At 47.8% G+C, this 13,391-nt stretch overlaps 1 long non-coding RNA gene across 1 annotated transcript in view; it reads left to right on the top strand.

Moving 5' to 3' along the window:
• Window positions 1-12,788, top strand: part of LOC106508353 — a 64,998-nt gene extending 52,210 nt beyond the window's left edge. The window contains exon 3 of the long non-coding RNA XR_002336014.1: window positions 12,580-12,788. This is a non-coding gene — a long non-coding RNA (uncharacterized LOC106508353). The remainder of the gene's footprint in view (window positions 1-12,579) is intronic.

Below are 13,391 nucleotides of genomic sequence, written 5' to 3'. Positions count from 1 at the left end.
CCCGGCCAAAAACCTGGCCCACATCCTTCCCTCTTGTTCCTTCCTGGCCCTAAGAAGAATATAAAAGGGGGCCTGACGCTAATATTGTCCTGCCTGGAAGTGAATCTGGTGATTTCTCTCTTGACAAAATCCCTAAAAATGAAGAGCGTGAACCATCCCCCTGGTCAGTGATTTGCTTTATTCACCGATCAGGTGACAGACCTGTGGGAAGGCAGCTCTGCTCCTCGGATGGTTTGACATAAATCAGGGGCCCCTCTGCTGACCTGCCCATCACGGGTGATGGATTTGGCAGGTTTTCAGGTTCTCGTGAAATAGATCTCTGGACCAGGAGAGCCAGGCTGGGACTCCGAAGGCAGCATTCAGCACAAGGGGGCCGGCCACTGATTCCTATCTCGTGCTGATGTTTTTCACTCACCAGGCACACATCCAGCCCTTTGAGCCTTAGTGGCAACCTCCGATTAAACATCAAGAAGCTTCAGGTGTACTTCTCTTTGTGGGATAGTCGTGTTCCTGAAAAGTTGTAGACAATAGGATTTCTTTGGGTCAATGCGGTCCTGTGTTTCCAGCGACTTTCATTGAGAGACATTCCCAGGGGGGTTCTTTCTTTAACAGGTGGACTTTTTTCTGCCTCCCTTTCCCTGCCCCAATCATTTTATCAAGTATTTAATGAAAGGGGGAAAATTTAGAAAAGAACCATTAAAAACCCTAAAGCAAATCCCTTTATAATGTGTGAACACTCACCCTTAATATATGTGTTTTGTCATCATGGATTCTTAGATGCCAAGTTTTCCTAAGTAGAGGTTCATCTGCAGTTATGTCCCTAGCAAGTCAAAACAGCTGGCTGTTTTTTTTTTTTTTTAAATGTATAAAGCTAAATTCAGCAAGTTCAATTTGATGAGAAATGTGTTCTTTAAAGTACCATCTTATTTAGCAAGTGTTTCTCTACACATTGCATTCAGTTTTGAAGCCCTCTGTCATCAGAGAAAGTAGAATGTGGAAAGACTCAGGCCTCAGGGTCATAACTGGGTGCAAATATGATACTCAGACCCTGAAGAAAATAGTATTTCGCCCTCCTGGCCAATGAGAGATTGAAGAGACAAGGAATGTGATGGTTTGTGAAACTCTGATGGACTCTAGTGACCCGAGGCGCCATTACGGTTGTGGCCTGGGCTTGGATGCCAGCTCCACCTGCACCAGTTGTGAGACTTTGAGTCTTTGCCAAGAGTTAGCTCCCTATCTGGAGGGTGGGTATAAAGTAAAACCTGCTTCTAGCATCATTCTGAGGGTTGGAGGGGATAATGCATACAGGCCCCCTTAGCACGGTGCCTGACCATCGCAAATGTTCGTCACTCCCACCTTAGACAAGGTTGAACTGTGGTTGGGTCTGTTGTGATCTTTCCAGGCTCCCTGTGAGGATGGCAGGACTTAGGAGATTGTTAATCCCATTTGCAAAGAGGTTCGAGGTCTTACTGGGTCACATCATGATCCAAGAGTTGAATAAAGGCCAGTGACTTCCAAGAGCTCAAGGACTGCACCCCTTCAGCTACCCCCCGGGACCCTGGGAGACAGTGCCTAAGAGGAAAGTCCTGACTGCCTTCCCTGCATCTGCGTATCTGTCCTGACTGGCGAGGATGGAGAGAAAGAGAGTCAGCCTCCCACGCCCTAGAAGTCTAGGCTTCTCCCGCCCTTCTCCAACACAGAAGGGATGCTTTAAATGGCAAGTGCCTCCAGATAGTGATGGCTTCCTTTTTTGCCAGAGGATGTGCTGCATGTGTTACCCACATTAGCACCACCCACAGCAGACTTTACAAATGACAGTCAAGACACAGAGGGGTAGATGGTTTGCCGAAGGGAGTCTAGCAAGGTGCCACGTCATGACTGAAATCAATTAGTTTAGCCAGTTTGAGTCCAAGTAGGATGCTAAATCTCTTCATTCTGTAGCAATTCAATTTCAGGTTGAAGGTTCCCTTAAGTAGAAACGACCAAACCTGATTGATTCTCAAAATTGCTTGAGGTGCTTAGAAAATAATGCAGAGTCCCAAGTACCGGGCTTTGAGATGCTGATTCAGTAGGTCTGGGTGGGGACCGAGAATCTGTATTCGTGAGAAGCCTCATGTGAGTCACGTGATTAGCCAGGTGTGGGGAGTCAGCTTTAGGGCATGTAGCCTGGGGTCCCCCGAGAGCCTGACCTTACAGATGGGCCGGATCACTACTGGGTTGTCCTATGAGGCCACTCTTACTTCTGGTGCCTTCTTCCCTGAGGCTCAGAGTTTCAGTCCATATATCAAACATTTACGGAGTGCCTGCTGTGAGTAGCACATACTGGGCCTACAAGACCAAGAAGTTATGACGCCTGGACCAGGTGTTTGCACAGCCCAAGGGCTGATGCATGTGCAGTCTTCTGAAAGCATGGTTCTTTATAAAAGCTTTATGTTATTTTGCATGTGTTTCTTTTGCCCATCTGTTGTCCCAGAAATCAAGAGCTAGTTCTCTTTTATCTGTGTCTTCACAATACCCCACGTGAATGAATGACACCTAGTACCCATAGCTCTAAGGCCAATAAAAATGGTCGATGGTGGGGGTTTGAACAAAATGGAAAACACATTCTTCAGAAGGAACTAAGGCTTCCCTAGGTAGGGATCTCCGGTCTGGCCCCTACGACTTCTTACTAGAGTTTTTGTTGAGCTTCCAGTGTACATTTACCCAGCCTTCTTCATCCTAATTTCATCTCCTCCTGGCCCATCCGCACATATACCTGATGAACTTGGACAGAGGCTGGGAGATGGGCTGAGAAGCATCATGGTGAATGTACAGTTCTAAACTCAGCATCCTATTAGAACCATGTGGGAAGTTCCTGATGCTTGGGTCCCCCAAAGTCTAATGAAATTAGAACTCTGGGGGTGGGGTCTGAGCAAGGGTTTTTATTGATTTTTTATAAAGATCTCTGGGTGATTCCAATGTGTCGCCCTTTGAGAACCCCTGATGCAGCAGAAGAGAACTATCTGGGCTAGGCATTAGGAGGAGACCTGGGTTGAGCTCCAGTCTGTGTAACCATTTATCAGTGGCTCCCCTTGGCTGAGCTTCCTTCCACACCTGTGAAACGAGGATGCTAGACCAGATCCCACGTGGATGAGTCTTTCTATTTTCAGCTGTCACATCCTAAGTTTTAATGGTCTGAGGTTAGCACAGATGAAGAGGGAGGGCTGGGCGGGGAGTAACAGCAGAGTCCCTGTTCCTTTATAAGGGCCAGATGCACAGAGGGAGGCAGACAGCAAGAGGGGAAGAACGGGAGCTGGACGCTAATTGGAAAGGATAAGGGACATGTCGAGTTGTCAGTTTCACTCGCAGGGACCTGGTCTGTAAGTGCTGGAGCAGCAGCGGTGGACCACAGGAAGGATCCTGGGCATGCCAGCTTCGGTCCTCTCTCCTATCTGTCTATCTGTCGGCACGCGGCTCTGTGGCAGAGGGCCTCTGTTTGTTTTCTTAAGACGATTAAGTCCTTCTGAGTCTCCCTCCGCAGAGCCTATGATTGAAAGTGACAATTGGAGGCTACCCTGTTTAAAAGCTGCCACTTTGTATTAGCAGAAGGATCGGCTCAGGTTGGGGGGCATCTCACTGATGCATTTAAAAACTGGATCACAGAGAGATGAACAGGTGTATGAGGGGACACAGTGGGGTGTACAGAGAAGGCTGCTTGGGGAAGAAGTGGTTCTGTTTTCAGTTGGGAGGGAAGCTCAACACAGGTCCGACCCCCAGCCCTCATCCAAGGGGGCAAAGTAAAATGGAAGGCTGGGCAATGACTTTGGTCAGTGTGCATAGCTGACCGAGGGCACCTAAGGGCCAATGGGGCAGAGGAGTGTGACCATCTGTCCATCAGTGAAACAGAACTCAGTCCTCAACCAACTGAAAGCCAAGGATTCTCAGTGCCTTCCCCCTCTCCTCTCCCACCCGTCCCGTTCCTTTCTTTCGTCTCCATCCCTCAGACTAAACCTGCTGTAAGATATTTGTAGAGCACATCCTCTACGACAGGTGCCATCCTGGCCCCTGCAGACACAAAGAGGCATGACCAGGACTCTCTCTCAGGGACTCTTGTGGGCAGAATGGTACCTGGGAAGCAAAGTCCCGTGTGATGGTCGCTAAGGGGAGGGCACTTGCGGACAGCGGGCACAGAGCCCTAGCCCGCTGGCTGGGTAAAGAGGGATGCTTGAGCGAATTTCTGACATGAGGAAGAAGGAAGGTATTTCAGAAAAAGAGAAGAGTGTGCACCAAGGTATGGAGGCCTAGACTCACGTGTTCCACTTAGGGAACTACACGTGTTTCAATACGAGGGGAGGAGACGGGCAAGGGAAGCTGGAGAGGAAGATGGAGCCAGGTCATGCAGGATGACATAGGCTTAGTTGAGTTTGAACTTGATCCGAGAGCTAAAAGGAGTCATTGCAAGGCTTTGGAGAAGAATATGACAGTAGATGTATATTTTAGAGAGATCTCTTAGGAGCCGCATGCAGAATGCATTAGCAATAGGTAAGATTGGAGAAAGGAAAAAAAAAAAAACCCTACTTCACACTACAATGTAGAGGGCTATTCTAATGGCACTATTGGCTGAAGAGGGAGATGTTTTTCCAGGATATTCTGAAACTATGTAACACAGGCAGATAGTAGTTTCCCTTTGTATGAAGAATCTTGGAGTTTCCTTGTGGCTCAGTGGATTAAGGATCCAGCGTTGTCACTGCTGTGGCTCTGGTTATGGCTATAGTGTGGTTTCAGTCCCTTCTGCATGCTGCAGGTGTGGCCAAAAAAAAAAAAAAAAAAAAAAACAGAGAGAGAGCTTTTATATATACATCCAGCATTCAGGGGTTCATATATTCTCAGGATCAACCTAGGGTGATCAATTATTAATCACCATTTCTTCTGTTGCAACATGAGTATCTAGACATAGTTCTCAATGCTATTCAGCGGGATCTCCTTATAAATCTATTCTAGGTTGTGTCTGATAAGCCCAAGCTCCCGATCCCTCCCACTCCCTCCCCCTCCCGTCAGGTAGCCACAAGTCTTTTCTCCAAGTCCATGATTGATTTTCTTTTCTGAGGAGATGTTCATTTGTGCTGGATATTAGATTCCAGTTATAAGTGATATCATATGGTATTTGTCTTTGTCTTTCTGGCTCATTTCACTCAGTATGAGATTCTCTAGTTCCATCCATGTTGCTGCAAATGGCATGATGTCATCCTTTTTTATGGCTGAGTAGTATTCCATCGTGTATATATACCACATCTTCCGAATCTAATCATCTGTCGATGGACATTTGGGTTGTTTCCATGTCCTGGCTATTGTGAATAGTGCTGCAATGAACATGCGGGTGCATGTGTCTCTTTTAAGTAGAGCTTTGTCCGAATAGATGCCCAAGAGTGGGATTGCGGGGTCATATGGAAGGTCTATGTATAGATTTCTAAGGTATCTCCAAACGGTTCTCCATAGTGGCTGTACCAGTTGACATTCCCACCAACAGTGCAGGAGGGTTCCCTTTTCTCCACAGCCCCTCCAGCACTTGTTATTTGTGGATTTATTAATGATGGCCATTCTGACTGGTGTGAGGTGGTATCTCATGGTAGTTTTGATTTGCATTTCTCTTATAATCAGCGATGTTGAGCATTTTTTCATGTGTTTGTTGGCCATCTGTATATCTTCTTTAGAGAAATGTCTATTCAGGTCTTTTGCCCATTTTTCCATTGATTGATTGGTTTTTTTGCTGTTGAGTTGTATAAGTTGTTTATATATTCTAGAGATTAACAGGTGGCGAACCTTAAGTCCAGAATTCTAGGCATCATTTCTTTATACTGTAATTGTGTAGAACTATGAACCAGACGGTCCAGTCCCACTGGGATACTGCCATTTACTAAAACATCAACAAGGAAAAATGTTTCAAATCGAATTCCCTACCTGAATTTTCAAACATTTTGTCTCTTCACTGTTACGTCTAAGACAATGACTGGCCCACAATTAATGTATAATAAATATGTATTAAATTAATAAATACACCCATTGACCATACCCATTTATTCCCTCTCCCCTCTTTTTTTTTTTTTTTCCTTTCTTTTGCTTCCACATATACAGTATTCCACATATTTGGAAATTTTACTCCAAGCTCCATCCCTGGCCCTCCTTCGGAGGTTAGGAAGGGAAAAAGACTGAATGGACTAAGCCCAGGGAAAGGCTAGAAACACAGTCTGTATGAGTTGTTTTGTTCCCTTATCTAGGCGCTGCTTCATGGGCACTGGTGAATTTTAAGAAAGATACAGTTTTCCTCACTATCTATAAGTAGAGTGTTTCTTTGAAATCTTTCCTAAGCAGAAATAATGTAAAGTGAAGAAGCAATTACCTTAGGACATGTCTTGCTAATGGATGCACACAATAAATTGAGGAAAGACACAGATGCTCACAGATACAGTTCAAAGCTGTGGGGGACTAGGCTGGGATGCTGTGTGTGGTTCCTGGAGGAGTTTAGTGAGGCCACTCTCACTGTTGGGGTACACACTGCCTCTATAACATCTCCTGGAAAACAAATGTTGAACCCTATTTTCACTTTTAGCCTTTTTTGAAAAAGCAAAAATCTTTGGATTTCTTTAGGTTAATGAAAATAGGTATTAATGAAGGTCTTTCATAAAAGCGAAGTGGCATAAAGTGAACTTTCAAGAGGCGGGGAATACCTGTACCATTTGGCTGAATGATCGTGGGTTTGGGGACCTGCCCCGCTCGGTCCCGCATTCGTAAATGGACTGGTTCTCTGTATAGAAAGTCCTCCCAAGGGACAGTTGGACATGTCTCTTTCTTCAGTATCACACAGCTCAGCACTGATGGGATGGGCAGCGCTGCATCTTAGAAAATAAAATTCTAGTCTTCTGTTTTGAAGTAGAGACAGAAGAGAAAGAAATGTCTAACTTGGAATTCGGGCAGGCTCTTCAGTTTTCCATTGAATAATCTAACTTGCAGCTCTTTCTGGTGTGGTCGACATCTAGTTTCTAACATCACAATGGAAATATTCTAGGTAGAGAAGTTAGGATGAGCCCCGTGCCATGGACGTGTCAGGCTGAAAGCTGTAGGAAATGAGACAGAAGTTGGGTACAAGAGAACAGTCTTGGCAGTCCACAAGAATCAGGCTGGGGTGATGATAAGATAATGGAAGTTTCAAACTAGGAAGGTGCCCTGGTCAGACCTGCGTTTCAGTGTGTGTGTGTGTGTGTGTGTGTGTGTGTGTGTGTGTATAGAGGATGGATTTGAGAGGGAAATGATTAGAGGCAGGGAGATCAGTTAGGAGGTTGTTTTGTGTTTATGGGAAAGAGGATAAGGATGTAAATTAGAACTGGGGTAGGAAAGATAGGATGGCACAGATTTTGAGAAGTTTTCTGAGAATGCACAGCCAATAGGAGTTAAAGTTTGATGGCATTCGGGTAGAGGGGGATGGGTTCTCAGGTCTGGCCTGATGACAGGTGGGTGGAAATGCCAGCAACTGAGATTAGAAATGGTGGAGGAAACGCTGTTCAGGGATGAGACGATGAGCTCGTTGGGTATGTGAAGTGGTCCATCCAGGTAAATATCTAGCCCATCATTGATTATACGAGTGTGACCTTCGAGGAAAAGTTTGGGTCTGTAACTATTGCTGTAAGAGTTCTTAGTTTATATGTGAGAGTTAAAACACTAAGAGAGAATGGATAATGTTAGGAATGTAGGATAAAACTCTAGAACACCTGTATGTCGTGAGTGGGTAGAAAAAGAGGGCTTCAAGAGTTCCCATTGTGGCTCAGTGGTTAACGAATCCAGCTGGGAACCATGAGGACACGGGTTCGATCCTTGGCCTTGCTCAGTGGGTTGAGGATCCGGCGTTGCCGTGAGCTGTGGTGTAGGTCGCAGACACAGCTTGGATCCCGACTTGCTGTGGCCGTGGCATAGGCTGGTGGCTACAGCTCTGATTCGACCCCTAGCCTGGGAACCTCCATATGCTGTGGGTGTGGCCCTAAAAAGCAAAAAATAAAAATAAAAATAAAATTCCAATTGCTTTGGCAAGAGGAGTTTCAGTTGAGTGGTGAAGGCTGCATGCAGCCAGACTCAAATTAGTTTGAGGGTGAGAAGACGGTAGAGAAATGGAGTTCCAGGGTATAGACAAGTCTTTGGAGAAATGGATGAACAAGGAGGAAAGAGGTTTGGTCTTGGCCAAGAGGGGCGTAGAGAAGAATTTTGTTTATTTGAGAGGACGGGATGTGCTGAGTGTGTTCATAGACTGGAGGGAAGACGTGCCCATGGAGGAGGAGGCCGAATATGACCAAAGGGGCAAGGTCTTGAGGATGTGGAGAGGGTGGAGTCAAGGCATCCTGGTAAGCCTTGAAGAAGGGGGGCTCCTTATCCTCTGATGCTCGGTGGGTGTGCTTAGAGATACCTGTATAGGTGGGGTTTAGGGATGGAAAACTGAGGCTCATCCCTCTTGCTGGCCTTCGTTTTCTTGATGAATAAAAGAAATCTGGTTGGAACTGTGTGCTGTGGAAGCCTCGGGTTTTCTCCCTCCTTCTCTGTGCTCCCCTGCCAGCAACCACGCAGGCATGGCTCATTCCAACCACAGAGCAAGGCCTTATCCATCATCCAGGCTGAGCCCACAGCTCCCTGAGAGTGAACAGGGCATAAGGGTTGGATTCACAGTATTGTTGAGTAACCCTGGCTGAATCAGGGGGCCTGGCCAAGGTCACAGAAGGGAGGAGTAGAGGTGCTGCGACTGGAAGCTGCCCCCGCCCCATCCCTCAGCCAAGCCACTGCAAGAGGGAAGGGGATGCAGAGAGGCACCTGATTCAGCGGGACCATCCCCTCCACCCAGAACGAGGGAAATCGGAGAAGCAGGTGCACTCGGCTGCTTCCAGGTCAGTCCTTGCCTGGCAGGTGCAGCCCAGGTGCAGATGTTTGCAAACACAGCCAGGCCCCCATCCCAGCCTGTGGGAGGGGGCAGCCACTCACCTTCCATTGTTACGCATCGCTTTTCTTGCAGGGGGAACCAGGGCTGTCTGTTCCTGAGAGCAAGGAGCCTTTGATTCTGGAGGAGCGGTGCGTTCCCGACTTTGATCTCCCACAAATCAGGTCTTTGCACACTCCCAAGAGAACATTTTACATTTTAAAGGCTCAGTGCTGGCTGTCTCTTTCCCTCACCTGTGGAGCTGCTCTTCCCCCCCTACTGCTCATCCTTCTAGCAAAACGGTCCCTGGGCAGCCTGCCCAAGACAGAGCCAGTGAGAATGGGCTACCCAAGAGGGCTCCGGAGTGAATGAACGAGCTAGTGGCAGCCCAGAGCAGGGGTGACACCGTCTCTCCATTCCCTGGAGCCGAGGGGAGCAACCACTGTTAAGGGCAGAAGAGCCAGAGTAACAGAAACTGGGAAGCCCTGCTTGCCTGCACCAGTAGCATGGGGAACTCTTTAAAGCCCTTGCAAAGCTCTGCCACTGAGGCTTTAACACTCAGTGGGGTGGGCTGGGTGGGTAAGGCCACTTCCACTTTGCAAGTGACAGAACAAAAACCCAAAGTGAGTTACCTGAGCCATGGTGGATTGGACAGATCCAAGATGATAACCCACGCTTGAGGCTCCATACTCTGTGCTCCGTGAACCATCCCAAAGGATCTCGAGGGAAAGACCCCAAACAGGCTTTCCAGGGCAGGGCCAGCCAGGGTAGAGAAGAGGGCCAAGCTTTGGGGCTTCAGACTCCATGGACACAGGGCATTGAACTTGGGAGTTTGAAGCGGATTCCTGTCTCGGTTTCCCGCGTATCGGCAGTTGGAATCGTGAACAAATGACAGCGACTTCCTGAACTGCTTCTGGAATAAAACCTGTCTGCCTGTATCATAGGCAGAAATGGATGAGGTCAGCTATTTGAAATCCCTTTGTAAAGTGTGACGTGCTCCAAGCAAGGAAGTGGGTATGGATCCTCCTTCTCATTCCTCTCTGGAATCTCCTTGGGAGAGCCCAGATCACAGGGGTCAGGAGTCCCCTTAATTTGTCCCCAAGCCAGGCCGGAGCAGAATCTCCTCAGCATCCACTTCAGATGCTTTTCTGGCTGAGCAGTGCTCGCCATCATCCTGCATTTATCCTCAGGATGGTAGAGAGAAGTGGAACAGACCACCAGCCCCTTAACTGTCCGGAGGAATCTGCATCCTGAGGTCCCCAGGCCAGTGCTCTTTCCACAATACACACCATCCGGAAAAGGGTGTTCCTCTCCGGGCCCCTGCCCCGCACCCTCACTGCATCCTCCTGGACTGAGAAAAACTCTGGAGGTAGAAGTTGGCAGTTTAGCTCGCCTTGGAAGGACCCAGAAAACTGGTGAGTAAACAAAAGTGATTTTCCTTAATCAGGGCTGGTCACATGAGAAAGCTGTAACTGTCCGGGTTCCACCTGCTACTTTCTGATCCTCCTCACCCCTGCCCCACCCTCTAGGGACCTTGACCTGGCCCTCCCCAGCTCTCCGCTCCCCACCTGTTGCTGTGATTTCTTTGGTGGTGGGCAGGAGACGGGGCCTCCCAGAAACCAAACACTGGCCAAGGGCCCAGCCAGCCTCCCACCCCCCATCCACCCCTTTCCCCTGGGAAAGCTGGCGGAACATGGGGAAGTCCTCCCAGGCCGGAATCACTGGGGGCTCCTTGCCACACACCAACCTATGGCCATAAGGACCAGTCCCCTCTAAAGAAGGAAAACACTGACTTACTGAGACCAGGTTTCAGCCTTGCTCTGAGTGGGGTTGCAGGACGTAAGCTTTTGCGCTCATCGTCCTGGCTTTGCTCTGCAGGGTGGTCCGGTCTGGTTGCTCGTCCTCATACACACCCCGCCTATTCCTGTGTCCTGTCTGCTCACATACACTCTGATGTGGATAAGTCTTTTCCCCTTAGCATTTCAAAAGGCTTTCCTGTCTGATCTCATCCAGTTGATCATATCCATCCATGCAGTTGGATCACATCGTGATCCTCACAGCAGCCCCCCGGGGCGGGGGTGGCGGCGGCTGTTTTCCCTATTATTTAAATGGTGAGTCCCTGTTATCCTGGAGGAACTGAGGCTCAGGGAGGCTCAATGATGTATTTGAAGTCACCTTGGAGTTACAGCAAGAGCTGGAATTAGAACAGGCACTTTATGTCTCCTCCTCCCGGGGCTTCTTCTCTGCCTTGTCCTGTTCCTTTTTATCATTAAAGCACCTGCATGGGAGACCCAAGAGCTGCCCCCAACACAGCACATGGGGTTCAGCATGTTCATCCCTATTAGGTTATGGTACCCCACTTTTCCTTCAGAAACCACCCCCACCCCCTCAGACCCTGTGATTCTGGTGGGACTGACTTCATCCTCAGGCTCTCTGGATGTTGGTCATAGATGGTCAGAGGTGGCCAGTCCAAGCCATGGGTCCCTCTGGCCACAGTGATTGGTTGAGAGAAGAACACGTGACCAAAGTCAGCACAAAGAACTGCAGCCCTGGTCTTCTGCTGAAGTTGTCTGGGAAGAGATGCTGAAATGCGTTTTTTCTGCCAAGGTTTCTTTGTGTGTTCCCAGGCTAGGGTTGAATGGGAGCTGCAACTGCCAGCTACACCCAGGCACAGCAACTCTAGATCCGAGCTGCATCTGCAACCTACATCACAGTTTGTGGCAATGCCGGATCTCTGACCCACTGAGCGAGGCTGGGGATGGAACCTGCATCCTCATGGATAATAGTTGGATCCGTTTCCCCTGCACCACAACGGGAACTCCCTTTGCCGAGATTTCTAAATGGGTAGAGTGGAAGCATGGAGTTACAGGACCGCCTCTTGGAGATTCCTGCCTGAGAATGAAGCTGATAAAGAAGCACACAAAGCAAAGAGGGCCCTGAGGGAGCCAAGTCCTGAAGACAATTCCTTGCTGACGTGCTGAATCCCACCATGCCTGAAGCTGGTTTGAAGTGGGGTTGTGTCGCCTGAATCAAAAAACAGCCTGACTCACTTACCCCCATCCCCCAACATCACTCTTTGTAAATCCTCCTTCTCCACCCCCTTACAAGGTCTGCTTCCCTGTTGCTCTGAGTTAAAATGTCCATATCGCAGGCTGGAGTCTTCCCTTTCTTTATCGTAAGCAATTTGAAGACAGGAACTTTTTCACTTTTCTTTGTGTAGTAGGAAGAACACAGGCTCAGAACACCTGGGAATCCTGCCTCTGTCACAAGCTGAATGACCTTGAATGGAAAACTATTTTCTTGAAACTCATTTTTCAAAAAAATCTGTAAAACAAGACTTAAGACAACAAACTTACCTTTCTGGCTTGTTATAATTATCAAATGGGTCATGCCTGTAACAGTTCTTTTCAAACTCTTAAAAACGCTGTGCCCATGTAAGAGATTGTTTAGAACAGGGTCTGGCATGTCGTATGCCCCACGTAAGAGTCTGTTAAATTGAAAAGTAAAAGAATATAATTGTTGAACTCGGCTTTTGGGTGTTGCCATCCATTGCTTATTGTCTTTGTTTTTTGAGAGAGTTGATGGCAAAGTTGAAACAGGACGTTTGGATGCCCCCTTGATTTTTTTGTTTTGTTTTGTTTTTATTGCAGAAGTGTCACTGGAGTTCTCATTGGCTGAACATCCAGGACCAGGTGGAGAAAGCATCGACTCTGGGGGAGGTGAGATAGGCATCACTTCCATTTGCATTGAGAACACATGCAAGGTTGGCTTGAGCACCACCCCTGAGTAGAAGCTGGTGTCTACTGTCTTAGGCCACAACGGCTCATTCCAGACCCCCAGTTTCAACCATTTACCAGACTTCCCCATCCCAAACAGTGAAGTGAGATCAACTTCTGATATTGCCCTATGGGAAACACACATGTGTTTCAACAGCCTTTCTGTAGAACTTCTTTGGTGGCCGCAAAGCTTTTGCATGCACATTGGAGGGAGCATGGAGTGGCTTTAGTTCCTTGTTGGTTCCAGCTGAGAAAGAACCCCTGAGCTGGAAACTGGGGTCAGTGGAGTTCAAAAGCAAACTCCTGGTATCCTCGCACTTTTCGGATTCCTGGCCACTCACCCAAATGAACCTCACTCAGAGAATTTGAAAATGCCCTGAGGAAATAGTTATCCGTGAAATCATTTGTGTGGAGGATCAGGAAGAGTGAATGTCTTGGCACCATGTCACAAGTTTCCTTTTGTGCATGTGTGACAAACGCGGAGCACTTTTATCCATGCTAGACTCCATAACAAGCTCGTGACATGCATTGTATCTTTCAGTCTCAACTTGTCTCTCTGAAGGCGGTTCTGTTATTTCCCATCATAGAGAAGTTTAACTCTGGAAGGTTCTTTGCTCCTATGTGGAAGAGTTGGATCTTAAAACTCTAGTTTATTTTCTTCTAGGGCCTGAGCTCTTCCTGCTACC

This window comes from Sus scrofa, chromosome 9 (assembly GCF_000003025.6).
Source record: "Sus scrofa isolate TJ Tabasco breed Duroc chromosome 9, Sscrofa11.1, whole genome shotgun sequence".
Taxonomy (NCBI): Eukaryota; Metazoa; Chordata; class Mammalia; order Artiodactyla; family Suidae; genus Sus; species Sus scrofa.
Note: the sequence above shows the minus strand (reverse complement) of the source record. Positions and strands in the feature narration are given on the sequence as shown.